Here is a 17,616-nt window from a genome sequence, read left to right on the forward strand (position 1 = left end):
CCTAGACTTCAAATTTGGTATAAGCCGCAGATGTCTCTTTCACTACTCAATTTGATGAATAAGGTGCTTGTGATGCCCCTATGATTTCAAGATTTTCCCATGAAGACCCCATTAAATGAATTGATCAATGCCATTTAAATTAGCTCACGATTTGTCCTAAAGGATTAATAAGTAATCTTTGTGATCTGTTGAAGGGTGTGAATACAATAATGGAGGAACCTTAAAAGAAAAGTCGTTGTTCTGCCTCAGATGTGCATAAATATGAACTATACCAACTCACAAGGAAGGTGGAAGTGAAAATACATCGACACTCTGCTCAAAATTATTCTACCACAGGGAAGAACATTGTCTCGGTCTCAAGACATGGGACAAAATCCCTATCTCTTCAAAAATACAGGTTCATGGCCTTTATTAAGCCTTCAAATAGGTTCCAGACTACCAGATCACACAGAAATTTCAATATGGACGTTGAAATGATTGTACGTATTGAGAAATATTACACCTGCAAAGAGATTGAATCTCCAATGAAACCCATAAATAAGGAAACTCGGAATAAAACCCTAGCCAAAACTCGTTCTAGAAATAAAACTCCTCTAGAAAATGCCAAACTGCTACCAAGAGCTTCAGACCTCTTAAGATGTGACGTTATTCCTCTAGGTCAAGATATATTTGTGCGTTCAATTCCTTGCAAAAGTGGAGAGTTAACATGCATTTTTATATAGATCTAGGAGAATTCGAATTAGGCAGTCGACTTCATGTTTTGGTGGGAAACTCCAATTTTCAATTTTCAATTTGAGCTAAAGATCTAAGACCAACCTCCTACATTTACATTTTTTCATGGCCTTTTTTATTTAATTTTACCTTTGACTATTTGTGCCATAGATTAGCCTTGGAGGGAATTTTTAGATTACCTTTGAACCCAAAACCATTTTAATAAATTTTAATAATAATATTAATAAATAATATAATAAATGATAAACAATAAAGAAAATACAATAATGGTAAATAAATAATAAAAATTAAATAAAAGATAATACCTCCTTCCTTACCATAAAAAGGGGACTGGTACGAAGGGGACGAGTAAACCCATAGGTGGAACTCAGTACCCAAAGTATTTTCTTCTTATTTTCAAAGGGGTTTCCAAAGAGAACTATGAATGGGAAATCATACGACTGCGACTCAGGTCTTACGTATCGAATTCTAGATTCAAAAAGTAAATTTCTTTACCTTACATTTAATAGAAGTAAGAGAGGTGCTCCTTCACAAATAACGCTCAAATCCTCGTTTTCTTTGATAGTGTACACACAATTGGAATAAGATCCATTAAGTTCCCATCAGAGAGACAGACCCATCAGAGCCATAGGGATTGGGTGTGATAGATTGGGTAAGAGGGCGTGAACTCAAACTTGAAACCAATAAATAATAAATAATGAAGAGAATATAATAATTATAAATAAATAAAATAGTAAAGAATAATACCGAAGTTCTAAATAAATAAACTATAAAAATAGTAAAAATAAGTAAAGTTAACAAAAAGTAAAATAAAATAAGAAAGAGTTAAATTAAGAGAAATATTAAATTAAGTAAAATTTAAAATAAAGAAATAAAAGTTCTATGTTGACACATGGAATGGGTGCATGCGAACCCTTTCCATTGTTTGATCTATTTAATGGATGATGAGGAAGATGAGAGACATAATGTTGACCTAGGTTGTCATTGATGTCACTATGGCAATATTCTAGGTATTAGAGGATGACATGAAGCCAAGGGGAAGCCAAGCGATCCATGAAGAGACAGGAGCAAGGCCATCTGGATAGCGAAGCCATAATCAAGAGGAGTTACCAAAGGAGGCATATCAAAGCATATTACAGGATATCAAAGTAAGAGAGGCATTCATATATGCAAGGAGGTCTTTGAAAGACACTACCAAGCCAGAGGAGCCACACTGGACCAAGAGGAGCAGAACTCATATATATATATATATATATATATATATATATATATATGCATTTAAACAACGTTCGGGGACCATATATGCCAAAATAGAGCTATCGGAGCTACAGAGGAGCCATATATATATATACCATACATATATGCCAAAGTACAGGAGCAAACAGAGCCAACAGAGGACGCAAACAGCCATCGAAGCAACAAAGGAACAAGCAGAGCTATAAGGAAGCGGGCAGAGCCATTAGAGGAGCAATGGGTGCATGTATATTATCGGGAGCTATCGGGCCACAAAAGAACTATATGCATGCAGATACAAGCGGAGGAGCATATATCATACATATGTGTTTTTACACTATCGGAGGCACAGAACCTTATATATGTACATTTATGCTATCGGGCCAGTAAAATGCATGTATGCATGCTTTAACACTATCGAAGGCAGAAGACTTGGCTCTAGGGCAAATACACTATCAGAGGCAGATTGCGGACTTGAAACTCTATACATGGGAGTGTTGAGTTGTATCGGGTCCAGCACATTGCATCGCTATGAGGGGTCTACGTTAATGTCAAGCCTTGACCCTATGCGACTTGCGATTGTCGATAGAGATAATCGCATTGGCACTTTGGAAGCGGATGCTACAATATGTCAAGCGGTCCATTGCGATCGCCGATAGCGATATCGCATCGGACCTCCGCCAGGGGAAACTCCCAACTGCGATGCATATCCACACGACACACCGCACATTACAATATGACCTAATCTTTCATCGCATCCATCACGTATCGCAAGTGGTTAAGGCCCTGCCACATTAAAACCGCCGATTACGATATACAATTGCGGACCCGATGGTCCTATTATATCGCGCCTATTGTAATATCGCGTCCGTCGCTATATCGCAAGCCGTAAAACCCTGCCACATGAAAGCGCCCATTATGATAAGGTTACGAACCCGACGGACATATTAACTATGGTTTAATACCATATCGCATCCGGTCCATCGGAGCAAGGGAATCAGCCATTAGCTATACAATAGAGCATGACTTATTAAAGACCTCCGGAAGTCTTGAGCCCCAATTGCGATAAAACTATGGAGGAGCGGATCTGATACAGTTTAGATATTGCTTGCGCGGGGTTTTGGAGACAGAGATACGTTAAGGAATGCTCCTGATAGCTCAAAAGACTAAGAATCAAGCCGATTGCGATTGCGATAAGACGTGGCATGTCCGTTACACTGTAAAGCCCTGTGTATGTCAAATAATTATGGATAAAAGGAGCGTTGTTATAGGTTTTAACTTGTAATAAGTATTCTCTATGAATACGGCCTCTCTTCCTCCTAAACTTGTCCTGTGAATATTGGAACGTTCGGATAGACAAAGGAAACCGAAATCCGGGAAGCCGAAGAAGCAAGCAAGCGCAGAGGAAATGACAACGACTGAGGAGGAAACTGACAAGATAAGCGAGCGTTGAGGAAGCCGAAGAGCCTGCGGAGAAAGGAAGCCAAAGGCCAGGGGTGTCAGATATAAGAAAATAAAGAATTGTTTAAAGGGGTTGCTTGGAGTTGAAGGCTATTGAACGTTGTGGAAAATAAGCTGGAGGAGACAGAGGGAGCGAGAGGATCCAGCAAAACAGAAAGAGGGTCGAAGGGCCAACTGTTATGCTCTTAACCTGCAAAAAGATACCAAAATACAGAATATGCGAAGAAAGATACCCAGAACATAGAATAGTGAGAGACAACAACAAATATTTTATTATTCAGAAAGCAATGTTCACTGGCCTCTTTGAGGGGGCAACCTCCAATAGAGCAGAGCTCGATACAAAAATAAGACACGATTCTCCTCGCAGGGAGTCTCTATCATTTATATATGACTCATACATGCAATACCATGGATCAATACCATGGGTTTTATTAATACCATCTATCTAATACTACGGCCCATTTGCAACTAACTGTGGTCCCATCATTAATTGCGGGTTAACCATTACAATTATTAATATGGGCTTTATTGACTCTTGACTATGACTCGATCCCATTACATAAATAAGGGGGTTAGGGTGGGACCCTAACATGCCCTCCCCCTTAAGACTAGCCTTGTCCTCAAGGCAGAAGCTGCGGAAACTGCTGAAGAATAGTGGCTAGTTCCCAAGTTGCATCTTCCGGAGAGGTTTCTTTCCATTTGACGAGGACTTCCCTAATCATGCGGCTCCGCAGGTGCCTGTCTCGTGTGTCTAGGACCTGTTCAGGTTGGAGCCAGATTGACCCTTCTTCGTCCAATTCAGGTAGACTAGTTTGAATTCTGCAATTGTTCCCAATCACTTTCTTGAGGCATGAGACATGGAAAACTGGATGGATTTTTGCAGTAGGTGGCAAATCCAACTTGTAAGCCACTTCTCCAATGCGCTGAAGTACTTGATATGGTCCGTAGAATTTTGGAGATAGTTTTTGACAACCCTTGTCTTTGAGTGATGTTTGCTTATATGGTTTCAGCCTCAAAAAGACCTGATCCCCTTCTTGATTTGGAATGTTCTATGCTAGAGAAATTTATTTAAATTTTCACAGTTAGCAATCACATCAACATTACAATAAACTGTAGATAGAACATAAATATAAAATCGCAGAAGACAAACCAAGACAAGAGGACACAAGGTATGGCGAGAGCCAGGGACAAACCCCACAATGTGTGGGGAAACCCTTGATCAATTCTTCTTTTATCTTCAAAGTTCAGCAGAGAAAGAGAGAGAGAGTACATTTACAACATAAGTCAACACTTTGACTTGTCTAGATCTGAGCATTGATCATCTTCTATAACGATGAGATCAGTTGAAGACATTCTGCTTCAACTGATCCTCCAAGGTGACTCCTTCACCTATCATCATCCTGCATCAGGTTCTCAAGCTGCACCACTGCATACTACACCATGACCTCATTCATTATTATGCTGCCCTTTGTGTCCATGTCATGTTCTAGCAGCATCATACAACCATCAAATAGCTTTAGATCTCAACAGTACAATGCATGACAACTTCATATATTATGGTAATAATCTGAGCCCACAAATACCCATACAAAATGCACACAGTCTTCCTATAGCAGCATAAACAATATCCTTGTTCTTCCAATGATACCCCAACAGGTTTTTAACTCAGCCTTCTAACAAGAAGAAACCACCCTCACTCAGTTGTAACAGGGATTCTCAAACAGTCCCTTAACCTTGTTGTATTATGGTTCCTTCTACTGAAGCTAGGGCACATGGTTGTGCTGCAGTTTGAACAACAGATTTGGTCTCCTTCTTACCAGCGTATCAGGGCCTCCTTATTACAATGTATAGGGCTACTGATCAGTCCTTCATTTTCTGCGGATAAGATCTCTTCATAACAGCGGATAAGGCCTCTTCTTTTCCTGTGTATTCATGCCTCCTTTGCTGCATAAAACACTTGATGATTGTGGCCCTAGGGCACCCTTAAATGTTGCCAGCGTCTTACTTTCCTTTAGAACTGCTTGAGGGAGCCTTCTAGGACTGTGTATAACAGGTTGCACAATTGCGTGTTAGGATGGCTCCATTTGACTGTCTCCTTTGCATGAACAGGACTGTGTTGTATATGTATTAGGGCTTCTTCAATAGTGAATAGATTAGTTTCTTTTGACAGCGTGTAAGCCTCCACTTACTGCATTCTGGAAGCTTCCTTCACTGCGTAGATGAGGGATGTTGATTTACCTTAAACCATGCTGCCAGCTCCTGCGTATATATATATATCTCCATTGTGGTGCCAGATCTAGGGCCTGTGTGCTAACAACGTTCCATGTATACCTGTACGTGGATTCCAAAGATGAAACCCGAGTTTTGTTCCTGGAATCTCACTGTGATGCTCTAAAAGGCCCCAGCATAGTTGGATCAGCCTCGACAACATAACGATTGGCAGTGTCACTGCTCCCAAAAAATATGCCAGATGTTGAACCTGGCCTGGGTTTGAGGCGATCGATCCTCAATTTACGGGAACCATCTTCGGCTGCGAGCTCGAGCAACAGACTGGCGGCCCCCAGAGAAACGAGCGCCAGCGACTCCCATAGCAAAGCAGAGGGTGCAAGAAACAGCACCCTGTCGATCATCAGTGCAACCACAAGCGTCTAACCTTGACTCCCCATCTATTAGAATCTGGTCTTCGTGTGATTCATTTGAAGAGATAGCGGCATCATTTGTGTTTTGCACCGAATAGATACAGGCCATTAAACTCTGTGAAGGATCGTTGCGTCCGTTGACTCGTTCTTGATTTCCCTCCGCCGGGATATGCTGACTCTGATGCGTATGGATAGAGTAACGTAGACTTTCCTTCGGTTTGATGACTGTGGCACCCTTGATAGTGTATAACAGCATTTTACCATGACCAGCGTTTTACCATGACTGCGTTGTACTACGGCTAGGGCATTTTCATAAGGCCAACATATCACTCTTGTTGTATCACTCCTTCTCCAAAAACCCAAGACGTGGAGAGGAGGAGATCACTCAAGAATATGTGCTTTTAAATGACATAAAATCCTCATCTATTTATACTAAAAATGTAGAGGTTGAATAGACACGTCGGTTGGGCTTCTAGAGCCTACATATGTGCTGGTCGGCTTGATAATAATTACATAAACAAAATAAATTCATATCTCCATAAATACTTATCAGAATCAGATGATCTTTGGATCAATCCTACACCTCTCGACGAGAGGGATCCAATAAAAATATCAGCTGCCAGAAATAAGCCAGCCCACATGGAGTTTGGCCCTAGTTTCCAATTTAACAGTGCTCTGAGCGATGCTGGTCTACCTGTTGCTTCATGCGGTTTTGAGCTTGATGAAGATTCTCTCTAAGATGGGCGAGCATGGTTGCGCGGTGTTGTAGGAGTTGATCCACTGCTTGTACCTTTGAGCACCCCTTGATATAAGAAGTAGGGGAAGGAGGGAGTTGACCATATACTGCTTCATAGGGAGTCATTTTGGTGGTGGCATGATAGTTGGTGTTATACCACCATTCAACCAGAGGTAACCACTGTACCCAAAGATGTTGCTTTTCTGAATTGAAACACCTAAGGTAGGTTTCCAGACATTTGTTGACGGCTTCAGTTTGACCATCCGTTTGTGGATGATAGGAAGTACTGAGTTTTAGTTGAGTGCCTTGTAGCCTGAAGAGTTCCTGCCAAAAATTACTGGTGAAGATCGGGTCGCGATTGGACACAATAGAAGTGGGCATGCCATGCAATTTGAAGATCTGATCCATAAAATATTGAGCGACCAAAGTCGGTGTAAACGGGTGGGGTAGGGTGCAGAAATGAGCATACTTTGAAATTCTGTCCACAACCACAATGATGACTGACTTGTTTCCTGACTTTGGAAGACCTGTAATGAAATCCATAGAAACCTCCGTCCATATTGATGTCGGGATGGGCAACGGTTGTAATGTGCCTGGTGTGTTGACGGTCTCCCCTTTGTGGCGTTGACAGACATCGCATTCTACTACGAAAGTAAGGATGTCCTTTTTCATGCCTGTCCAAAAAAATGATCTTCTAGTGTGAGCATACGTCTTCTGAATGTCCTACAATGGGGGATGAGTGCAATTCTGCCAAAATGCGACTTTTGAGGGTGGATGTTGGTGATATTACGACTCTGTCCCTGTAGCGAAGAATCTCATCCTACCACGAGTAGCCCTTGGTGGAATTTGGATCCGCCTGCAATTGAGAAATGAGTTGGGAGAGCCTGAGATGTGAAAACCATTCCTTGCGAGCCTCTTCAATCCATTCTGGAATGGGGAGGGAAATGGCTAGCAGAGTACTTTCCTCCTCAAATTGGCGAGATAATGCATCTGCTACACTATTGTCTTTCCCTTTCTTGTAAATGATCTCATAAGCATATCCCAGCATTTTGGCGAGCCATTTATTTTTTTGTGGGGAGGATAGGCGTTGCTCCAAAAAATATTTAAGATTGTGATGGTTTGTGCGGATTTGGAAACGTCGCCCCAATAAGTAAGGTCGCCAGGTCTCTACTGCATGTAAGATGGCCATCATTTCCTTCTCGTAGGTAGATTGGCCCAGATTCTTCCCACTTAGTTGTTGGCTTGTGAAGGCCAAAGGTCTTCCTTCCTACATTAAGACCGCCCCAATACCCGTACCCGAAGCATCACATTCAATGACAAAAGATTTGGTGAAATCGGGTAGTGCTAAGACTGGAGTGGAACACATGGCAATTTTGAGAGCTGTAAAGGCCTGTTGTGCGTCCTCATTCCAGAAGAATGAATTTTTCTTCAGGAGTTGAGTGAGGGGCTTCGCTATGCGACCATAATTTCGGACAAATTTGCGATAATAGCCTGTGAGACCAGAAAATCCTCTCAGGTTCTTCAAGGTCCTAGGTTGAGGCCAATCCTGCATTTCCTGGATCTTTTTGGGGTCCACCTTGACACCTTCACGCCCCACAATGTGGCCCAAATACTCAACTTCTTCCATGCCAAACGAACACTTGGACATCTTAACAAGTAATTTATGCTTGCGGAGCAGTTGCAAGAGTAGATCTACATGCTAAAGATGTGCGGCCCAAGTGCAACTATAGATGAGGATGTCATCGAAGAAGACAAGGACAAATTTCCTGAGATATGGTTTGAGAAGGTGGTTTATAAGGCTTTGAAAAGTAGATGGGGCATTACAAAGACCGAATGGCATGACCAGGAACTCATAATGGACTTCATGAGATCGGAAAGCAGTCTTTGGAATGCCGACTTCCTTCATGCGAATTTGGTGGTAGCCTGAGCGCAGATCCAACTTAGTGAAGAATTGAGCCCCATTGAGTTCATCCAGCAAATCATCAACCACCGGGATGGGAAATTTATCTTTGACTGTCAACTTATTGAGGGCCCTAAAGTCTGGACACATCCGCCACTCCCCATCTTTCTTGAGCACCATGACCACCGGTGATGAATAAGGACTAATGTTGGGACGAATGACACCTGCTTCCAAAAGTTCCTTGATTATTTTTTCTATTTCATTCTTTTCGATGAACGGATATCTGTATGGGCGCACATTTGGGGGTTGGGCCCCTGGAACCAAGGTGATGCTATGATCATGTTCCCCTCTCAAGGGTGGAAGCTCATGAGGCTTGTCAAAGATCGGCAGATGGTTATTTAAAATCTGTTGCATCTCAGGATGAATCGGCAGAGACTTGGTTGCGACTGCCTAGATAGCATTAAATTGAGCTATAACTCCATGATGGCCCTTTTTTAGCAATTTTTCCATCCTATGCGAGCTGATGATAGAGGGAGCTCCCGCCTGGAGTCCACGGAGGGTATGTGTGGAGTTGTTATGCTTAAAACTCATATATAACTCCTGGAAATCCATTGTGATTGGCCTAAGAGTGCGGAGCCATTCAGCGCCGAGGACAATGTCGCACCCTCCCATGTGTATGGCAAACATGTGGGTCTTCAACTGATAATCCCCCATTTGATGTTTGACATTTTCACAGCGTCCTTCACATTTCATTGTGCCCCCATCTGCAATTTGGACTTGGAAGTTAGAAATTGCTCGTACAAAACAATGCACTGCTTCCACGACTTTGTGATGGATAAAATTATGTGTACTTCCACTATCAATCAAGACTATTATTGGGCGATGTTTAATAAAACCTCTGATTTTGAGAGTTTGAGGTGAAGAAATCCCTGCCAAAGCATGCAGCGAAATAACTGGTTCGTCAGGGACATTGTCCTTTTGGTTGTCCTCTTCTACCGCCTCATGTTCCTCAAGTGGTGGATCTTCCTCCGATGAGCTGTAGTCAGTGGCATCAATTTGAAAAAATTTGGGCTCCTTGCATTTATGACTTGGGGAGTATTTTTCATCACAGTAGTAACATAATCCTTGTTTTCTTCTTTCGGCCATTTCTGCAGGTGACACCTTTTGGACCTTAGGTGTTTGAGTCGTGTTGTGAGCCTGTGGGGGGCGACCCTTAGCGGAGAAATTTGGGCGACTGTACTGGGCTTCTAACGCACGTTCCACGTTACGAGCTACCTTGCAAGCCTCCATCCATGTGGGAGGGTGGTGCAGTAGGAATTGGGCTTTTATGGCTTCTTTAAGACCACTGATAAAACATTCTGTGTAGAACACATCTGAGAGACCCCTAGTGCAGAAGGCTAAGGCTTCAAAGGCTGTAATATATTCATCCACTGTGCTAGTCTGTCGGAGCTTAGTAAGACAACCCAAAAAAGAAGATTCCTGGTCAAAGCGGTCTGTAAGAGCTTTTTTGAAGTTGGTCCAAGCCAGAAAAGGTCCATTGCAACATTGATGCCATTCCCACCATTGCCACATTTCATTGGCCAAGTACATGCTCCCCACCATAAGCTGAGTCTCATTATCTAAGATGTTATTCAGATTGAAATACTGCTCCATTTGTGCTATCCATGATGCCGGGTGAGAACCGTCAAATTTATGCACATCCAACTTGGGAGGTCGCTGACGGGATTGTTGGTGGGTGCCCTAGACGTGAGGAGAGTGGCTAGACACACCCTCACTGTGTTCATTGCCATTATACGCCTCCTCATGGGCTTCCTCCTTGCCCTTCGAGATTAGGGTAGATAGTCTGTCAAGTTGACTTTGGATGGATTGCAAGGTTAGTTCAAGTTTGTCAATCCTCTCATTGGCCATAGCTTGAGCTCTAGTTTCTACCATGCACCAATCAAATGTTCTTGAGGAGTTTTACTCCTTCCTTATGAATATTGTAGTCGCCAAATCCTCAAAATGTCAATGCTACCAAAATTCCTACGAAAATTCTTCCCCGGTATAGGACCCCCACACAACTACTCAGATCTGGTGGATCTAAGAGATCTGAATGGCGGATCGGATAGCTCTGGGCGGCGGAACAGACTGCTGCTGCGGATCTGATGGATCTAATAGATCCGAATGGCTGGTCTGATAACTCGGAACTGCGGGACTGATGTCTGCTGCTGCTGCACCTCTTTGCACGAGCGGATCTGGCAGAGATGATGCATGATCCCAAGATAGAAAAGGGAACTATGGTCTCGAGGAGTGTCAGGTGCTACAGATCGCAATATACATAAGGGTCTGATAGTAGTACTCGGCCCAATGTTTCAGGGCTCTAACTAAGGAGGATCAACTATACCCTTAGTCGTACAACCCGACTACCCTATCGTACGGGCGAGTAATCTCTCCTAGTGTTGTTCTCGGTGTACTGTAGCAGCAAGACGGCCGACAGTTTATCTATGGCGAGGTTGCGGAGGAGCTAAGGGGCTTTCGATATACCCAGAAGGTACTTGGAAGACAGTCCGTACGGCGTTCTATCTAATGCGCTACTACTCAAAGGGGTACCCACAGGGGTTACAAGGGAGTCCAACAAGCGTGACCACCTCTTGTATTTCCTACGTGCATGCCTCCCCAAATCCGCAGGTTTATGCGCTCAACGATAGATCTCGTGGTTTAAAGACGCCGGAACACGTCTCTAGCCAAAAAAAAAATCGCTAAGGAATGGAGATCCCACCGGCCCTGGAAAGTGCTCTGATACCACTTGTTATGCTCTTAACCTGCAAAAAGATACCCAAATATAGAATATGCGAAGAAAGATACCTAGAACATAGAATAGTGAGAGACAACAACAAATATTTTATTATTCATAAAGCAATGTTCACTGGCCTCTTCGAGGGGGCAACCTCCAATAGAGCAGAGCTCGATAAAAAAATAAGACACGATGCTCCTCGCAAGGAGTCTCTATCCTTTATATATGACTCATACATGCAATACCATGGGTTTTATTAATACCATCTATCTAATACTACGACCCATTTGAAACTAATTGTGGTCCCGTCATTAATTGTTGGTTAACCACTTACAATTATTAATATGGGCTTTATTGACTCTTGACTATGACTCGATCCCATTACATAAATAAGGGGGTTAGGGTGGGACCCTAACACCAACAGGGTAGCAGACAGTCGAAGGGGAGAAGTAGCCAACAGAGAACATAAGCTTGAACAGAAAGTTGCTCTTTATGCAGAGCTTAGTGCAGCTAACAGTAGACTGACTAAAGTTGTGTGAAGACATTATCAGAAGTCATGAAGGGTATTGGACACTTTGTGTGGGCAATATGAAGAATTGGGAAGACTACTTCATAAGAAGACTGATTGTCATTAATGTTGTAGCTTGGAGACTGCAGTGAAGCAATAATCAGACAGAACTCAGTAGAGAAGAGTTCTGAGAGCAGAACATCACTACCAAATGAACCCTAACAAGATTGGGTCAGAACACTTGAGGTTGGTGCCACAAAAGTAAGTAGGATTGGAGTCCTTGGGGCTGGTGCCTCATAAGCAAGAAGGATTGGAGTCCTTGGGGTTGATGCCTCAGAAATAAGAAGGATTGTTGTCCTTAGGGTTGATGCCTTAGAAGTAGGAAGGATAGGTGTCCTTGGGACTGGTGTTTCAGGAAATGGAAGGATTGAAGTCCTTGAGAGTTGGTGCTCCTAAGTCCAAGATTGGTGTCTTGGTGAAATAGAGTTGGTGCTCTTGAGGTTGGAGCCTCACCAAAGTCCAAGTTGGAGCTTGGCAACTGATTGCAACCAATTATATATTGTATCTATTTTACTGCAAAGATTATATTAATAAAAGCATTTATTATTTTTGTTCATCTTGTGTTCTGAATATAAATTGTTTAACTAGGAAAACAATAGTCGGGAAAAGAAATACTGATTCACCCCCCTAGTGTTTCCAACAATTGGTATCAACGCAGTTTCCTTCATTCAAATCTTAATAGCTTGAAGGTTGACCTTTAGAACACAAATGGCGAAGTCAAGGAAAAAAGTCTCCAAACCTCCTAAGGGTGTGTCTCCCTCTACTAAGAAAATAGAAGACAATCAATTTGAAGAGGCTCCAAGGCTCAATGGGAACTTTAATATATTGGAAGCAAGAATGAGGAATTTCTTACAGACTCAAGGCATTGAAATCTGGAAATCAGTGATTGTTGATGGCAGGTTGGATGAAGAATCCAAGGAGTACAATGCAAAAGCAATAAAGGCAATCTTGAATGGGCTACCTAATTCTGTAAAGAACAATCTAGGAAAATGTTCATCAGCAAAGGGTATATGGGACAAACTTCATGACCTTCACTCAAAAGGAGCATTGACCATGACCATCAGTCAAGAAGATGATGGAAATCTAGAAAGAAATCCAGAACCCATCATAGAAGCTGAACATGAGAATGATGATGTCAAGGCCAAAACAGACCTAGAAGATGAAGAGAATGAAAAAGATTTTGTAGAAGAACTCCTCACTCAACTTATGACTGCCATGGAAGAGATTAACAATTTGAAAAAGGAAAATGAGGAACTTAAGAAGATAGCACTAGTTGGTAACCAAGATCAAACAAGGAAGAAAGTTGACCTCATCAAGCTTCAAGTACAAGAAAGGGATGAAGAGCTTGCCAAGCTTAAGAAGGAATTTCATCAAAGCAAAATAAAGCATCATGAAGAAGTCATATCCATGACAAATCAATTGAATAAAGCAAAGAAGCAGGAAGATACCTTGTCAAGTCAACTTGAACAAAGGCACAAGAGCTTGGACAAACTTGAAGAAGAGATTGGTCAGTACAAGGTAGAGGTCTCCTCTCTCAAGTCTCAACTACAAGAAGCAAGGAAACAAGCACAAGGAGCTGAAAAAACAATGGAGAGAAGTCAAGAAAAGAATGAAGAAATCTTCAAAATGAAGTCAGATATCATCTCCCTTAAACTAGAAGCAGATGAAGCTACTTGTATCAAGGAAGAAGCTGAGAAACAACTTGCTAAGAAGAATAATGAGTGTGAAATATTGGAAGAAGAGACTGTCTTCCTCAGAACAAAGGTTGAAGGGATGAACAAAATCTTGAAGAGCTCTCAGGCCTTGGATGACATGCTCAGCTATCACAAATGTCCATTTGATAAATCAGGTCTCGGGTATGCAGGTGAATCCTCAAACAAGAATGAAAATGCTTCAAACAAAAGAGATGTGAAGAAGCCAAAAAGAAATGGTGATGTTCCCAGTTCCAACAAAGGCAAGGAGAAAAATCAAGACTACAATAGAATAAATCGTGCTCCAAGAATAAATCCAGCTCCAAGAAGAAATATAGATGATGTCAAAGATGTGAGAGGCAGTGGTTATCATCAAAGGATCTCAAGGTAGAAAGGCTTCAGAAATACATCAAGGAAACCTCCATCTCCCAGGTACCAAAGTTCATTTTTTGGTTATTGTTATTCTTGTACAAAATTTGGTCACATGGCAAAAGACTGTAAAGCATATCATAAAGATAGATGTTATGTTCCCCAACCATATCATAAAGATAGATATTATAGTCCCCAACAATCTCCAAGAAACAATTTTGCAGGAAGAAATCATGAATTCTTATTCATGAACAATGTAGAATGCTTCAAGTGTCACAACATTGGTCATATGGCATGTGTCTGTAACTTAACTTGGGCTCTTACACAAGATAGAACCATGCAAAAGAAAAAAGTTACACAAGTATGGAGAAGGAAGAAAATACAATCCGAAAGTCCCTTAAGCTCTCTAGCCAACAGCATATGTCTTTGGCCTGAATTTTGACAATCTAAGCATTTTATGAGAAGACTCTGCCAAAAGGTCCTTATGAAATCCTTGATGAACTATATTAACAGTAATTCTTTGATAAAAATCATTTCTCAGGGGTACTCCATTGAAGCATATGATCATGTAACCATTCTTTGGACTATTGTTAAAGAAATAGGGCAAACAACCATGGTGTTGTTATCATAGAAGTTTATGTCTTAACTCAAGAATTTAATGTGAGAACAGATAAATTTTGGACACTAATAGAGGTAGTATTCAAACAAACAGATACATCTGGAACGGAGTTTGAAGTAAGAGTAGCTGGCAGCATATAACAAAATTGAAGCATTGCATGAAGATGCAAATCAGCAGAATAAATTTAAAGGATAGTCACATATTGGATATCTTAATCTGTAGAGATATGTACAAGAACACAAGGAAAAGATGGCTCATAGGAAGGAGAATGTTGTGGAGTCAAGCATAACTTAAGCTGATACAGATCACTTAAGAAATATAGCAACAGTGCGGCACAACCCCTCACATTTTTGTCCAAATGAAATGATGATTGAATACTAGATGGTAGTAACTTAAGGAGAAGCACAGAGACACAAAGGAACTCTGATCTGAAGAAAGATAGCAAGAAATACAATCTCAGGGGCATTTTCTCTTGATTCGAACTATGAAGGCCTCTCAATGTTACTTGTGGAGACAACAATATGGATTGAAGCATAAAAGCCTGGACTTGGACACTTGGTGTATGGTCGTTTGAAATCTGAATGAAAGCATTAAAGTAGAGCATCTTTAAGCATTGTTGAAGCCATGATAAAGCAGTTCTGAGACATGAAGAGGGAATAATGTGCTAATTGATGATAAAGCATCAATCCTTCTATCTTGAGTAAAAAGAATAAGAGCACTATGACAGGGGGAGTCACAGACCCATGAAGATCTACCATTCATGAAGAACAGAAGCAGCTTAATAGGGGGATTCCTAGAGCACTCCTTTGCCATTGATGTCAAAGGGGGAGAGAAGAAGAATATTGCCATCAATAAAAAAGGGGATATTGCCATCAATAACAAAGGGGGAGATTGTTGACCTAGGTTGTCATTGATGTCACTATGGCAATATTCTAGGTACTAGAGGATGACATGAAGCCAAGGGGAAGCCAAGCGATCCATGAAGAGACAGGAGCAAGGCCATCTAGATAGCCAAGCCATAAGCGAGAGGAGTTACCAAAGGAGGCATATCAAATCATATTACAGCATATCAGAGCAAGAGAGGCATTCACATATGCAAGGAGGTCTTTGAAAGACACTGCCAAGCTAGAGGAGCCACATTGGACCAAGAGGAGCATAACTCAGATATATATATATATATATATAGATGCATGCATTAAACAATGTTCGGGGACCATATATGCCAAAATAGAGCTATCGGAGCTACAGAGGAACCATATATATATACCATACATATATGCCAAAATATAGGAGCAAACAGAGCCAACAGAGGACGCAGACAACCATCGAAGCAACAGAGGAACAAGCAAAGCTATAAGGAAGCGGACAGAGCCATCAGAGGAGCAATGGGTGCATGTATATTATCAGGAGTTATTAGGCCACAAAAGAACTATATGCATGTAGATACAGGCAGAGGAGCATATATCATACATATGTGTTTTTACACTATCGGAGGCACAAAACCTTATATATATACATTTATGCTATCGGGCCCATAAAACCCATGTATGCATGCTTTAACACTATCGGAGGCGGAAGACTTGGCTATAGGGAAAATACACTATCAGAGGCGGATTGCAGACTTGAAACTCTATACATGGGAGCGTTGAGTTGTATCGGGTCTGGCACATCGCATCACTATGAGGGGTCTATGTTAATGTCGATCCTTGACCCTGTGCGACTTGCGATCGCCGATAGCGATAATCGCATTGGCACTTCGGAAGCGGGCGCTACAATATGTCAAGCGGTCCATTGCGATCGCCGATAGAGACGTCGCATCGAACCTCCGCCAGGGGCAACTCCCAACTGCAATGCATATCCACGCAGACTTGTCGCACATTACAATATGACCTAATCTGTCATCGTCTGTCACGTATCGCAAGTGGTTAAGGCCTTGCCATATTAAAACTGCTGATTGCAATATACAATTGCGGACCCGATGGTCCTATTATATCGCGCCTATTGTAATATCGCATTCGTTGCTATATCGCAAGCCGTAAAGCCTTGCCACATGAAAGCGCCGATTGTGATAAGGCTGCAGACCCGACGAGCATATTAACTATGGTTTAATACCATATCGCATCCGGTCCATTGGAGCAGGGGAATCGGCCATCGGCTATGCAATAGGGCATGACTTATTAAAGACCCCCGGAAGTCTTGAGCCCCGATTGCAATAAAACTGTGGAGGAGCGGATCCGATACAGTTTAGATATTGCTTGCGCGGGGTTTTGGAGACAGAGATACGTTAAGGAATGCTCCCAATAGCTCAAAAGACTAAGAATCAAGCCGATTGCGATTGCGATAGGACATGGCATGTCCATTACACTGTAAAGCCCTGTGTATGTCAAATAATTATGGATAAAAGGAGCGTTGTTATAGGTTTTAACTTGTAATAAGTATTCTCTATGTATACGGCCTCTCTTCCTCCTAAACGTGTCCTGTGAATATTGGAACGCTCGGATAGACAGAGGAAACCGAAATCCAGGAAGCCAAAGAATCAAGCAAGCACAGAGGAAATGACAGCGACTAAGGAGGAAACTGACAGGATAAGCGAGCGTTGAGGAAGCCGAAGAGCCTACGAAGAAAGGAAGCCAAACGCCAGGGGTGTCATATATAAGAAAATAAAGAATTGTTTGAAGGGGTTGCTTGGGAATTGAAGGTTGTTGAACGCTATGGAAAATAAGCTGGAGGAGACAGAGGGAGCGAGAGGATCCAGCAGAACAGAAAGAGGGTCGAAGGGCAAACAGGACAATAGACAGTTGAAGGGGAGAAGTAGCTAGCAAAGAACATAAGCTTGAACAGATAGTTGTTCTTTATGCAATTCTTAGTGCAACTAACAGTAGACTGACTAAAGTT

The sequence above is a fragment of the Pinus tabuliformis genome, chromosome 5_2 (assembly GCF_031772625.1).
Source record: "Pinus tabuliformis cultivar Carrire ecotype Pingquan chromosome 5_2, CPIR1, whole genome shotgun sequence".
Classification (NCBI taxonomy): domain Eukaryota; kingdom Viridiplantae; phylum Streptophyta; class Pinopsida; order Pinales; family Pinaceae; genus Pinus; species Pinus tabuliformis.